This window comes from Oratosquilla oratoria, chromosome 38 (genome assembly GCF_046742065.1).
Source record: "Oratosquilla oratoria isolate Oo_2021 chromosome 38, ASM4674206v1, whole genome shotgun sequence".
Taxonomy (NCBI): Eukaryota; Metazoa; Arthropoda; class Malacostraca; order Stomatopoda; family Squillidae; genus Oratosquilla; species Oratosquilla oratoria.
The window spans coordinates 915001-917500 of NC_134814.1; the positions used below are offsets into that span (position 1 = coordinate 915001).

General features: G+C 41.6%; 1 protein-coding gene across 8 annotated transcripts in view; it reads left to right on the forward strand.

Moving 5' to 3' along the window:
- The window catches only part of LOC143019926 (uncharacterized), a 148519-nt gene that overhangs the window by 84362 nt on the left and 61657 nt on the right, over window positions 1–2500 (forward strand). The gene's annotated exons all lie outside the window — the stretch shown is intronic.

The window sequence follows — 2500 nt, forward strand, 5'->3', positions numbered from 1 at the left end:
TATATATATATATATACAATATATGTATATATACTTAAGCTGACGTTGGACGATTTTATTCAGGGAAGGGGCGCCCCCTCTGCCTGCAGAGCACCCCGATTAACTCTTTCACGGTTTTTATTAGTTCCCTCTAACTGCTGCCAAGGAGATTCTATTCAAGCAAAAGGAAAGGGTTAAGTGTGACAGTCTATCTTAGTTAACCTGTTGACGGTGTTGTTCGTAACCTTATTTTGAATGTCGCCCAGCGGTTTTATTCATAGCCCTATCTAGCAATACATACATGTGGCTAATGTAGTAGGTCAGGTTGCCTCACGTATCTGGCTTGTCCTCCTCCTACTCCTCCTTTTCCTTCTCCTCCTGCTCCTCCTCTTCCTCTTCTTCCCCCTCCTCCTCCTCTCCCATGACGTCCTGCCACGCCGATCCGAATTCCTCTCTGTTTCTTCTTATCTGCCCCTTCCGCCTCCCTTCTCTCTTCTCACGCCTTCCCTTACCACCCTACCCCTTCCCCACTTCCCTCTAACCCCTAACCCCTAACCCCCTCCACCTCCACCCTCCAGCCTCCAGCCTCCCCTTTCCCCCCCTCTCCCCTCCCTCTACCACCACCCCCCTTTCTCTTCATTCCCACCTTCGATCCTTACTGTCTCTTTTCATCCTTTCTCTTCTACGCTTTCGCTTTTCCCTTATTTCCTATATGCATGTTCCTTGACCCATATATCGCTGTACAATAGACAAATTAATAAATGCATGAATGATTGATGAATAATCAGATAATTGAATAAAGAAATAAAGTAAATAAATTAATACCTACATAAATGATTAATGAATAAACAGATAAATGAATAAACAAATAAAGTGAATAAATTAATACATACATAAATAAATAAATAAGTAAATAAATAGATAAATAAATATATAGATAAATAAGAATAAATAGATAAATAGATAAAAAGCTAAATACAAGAACAGATAAATAAATGAAATAAGATAAACAAATGGGAAATTTCGTAAATAAATAAATGGACCAGTAAATCTTGAAACAGATTTCTCTCTGAAAATGCGGAACATCACTGACTCTCTTATACTGTATATTCTATCCTGATGCACACTCTCCCTTCTCCAGACCTGAGCCTCCTCCTTGGCAAACTCCCAGTCTTACTTCCGATCCATTTCTAGAGGGATTCCATATACATTAACTGTGGACTAAGCAATTTCCTTAGTGAACAAAGAGTAGTCAAGCAGATGAATAAAACCATCTGGCGACAGCCAGAACAAACACGTCCTGTGCAAGTTATTGTGCACATGATTGTGGGGTCCATGAGAGTAGACAATAGCAAGTGGTTACTTGATGCTGCTACAAGTGTATTAAGTAAAATCAAAGTTGCGTACAGTATATTCGTAAACTTCATTCTTCATTATACCCAGTTCGGTCTGGCTAAACCATCACACAAACTGCTGAAAGGGGAATTTCCTATTTCCCAGATATTGAATGTTATCAGTAATGATGATGATAGTTGTTTCAAGATGATTTCATTCCGTCTAGATGACGTCATCGTAGTGAGGTCATGAATCTTTTCATTGAGGAGAATGAGGGGTTTGCTAGACATGGTACTAGTCAGAGCAGAGTATAAGTCATTCGTGTTACTAAAAATTTTAAAGAAAATGGTTACTGGTGGCTCGTCGTGTGGTGAGCCATCGAGAAAGACGGCAGCTGCTGTTGTGATCTGCAGAAGTAAAGGATGACGACGACGTCGGGGGCAACCTTTTCCGTCAGAAATTCTGAGGAGCTAACGCTATGGGAGGCGCGCCGGGATGCAGCCGAAGATGATCCATCACCTAATTTCCTCGGAATGTCAAGGCAAGGGGCACTGACTGTCGATTTCTGGGGATGGAAATTGGGTCCACGTATGAACTTCGCTTCTGCTTTCTCTTCTACATCTTCTTCTTCTTCCTCTTCCTCCTCCTCTTCCTTTTCTTCTTCTTCATCATCTTCTTCTTCTTCTTCTTCTTCTTCTTCTTCTTCTTCTTCTTCTTCTTCTTCTTCTTCTTCTTCTTCTTCTTCTTCTTCTTCTTCTTCTTCTTCTTCTGTTTTCTTCTTCTTTAGATCTCGGACTCACTCACAGACAAATGAAATAGCCTGGCGGTAGGCAGAACAGGGCGAAAAGTGCCGTCTAGAAGGGAAGGGGTGACCTGTGCAAACATGACTATCGTTATTGAGCCCTCAGGTGAAGTAAATAGTCTGGCGTCAGCCAAAATAAGAGGAAGAGGGGCACCCGGAACGGAAGGGGGTTGATCATATTTCTCTGCACAATTTGCTAGATACATTAATACTGATTCTGTCGGAGCAAAGCTACAACAATTCCCACAAGCCCTTTCACAAAACACTGGTACACTTTCTCGATTTTCTTGAGATCAAACCAAAAGTTATTTGATTCACTTTCGTCCCGAGGTCGTCACCTGAACTTGACCTGGACAAAAGACAACAAAGATCACTCAATGACGT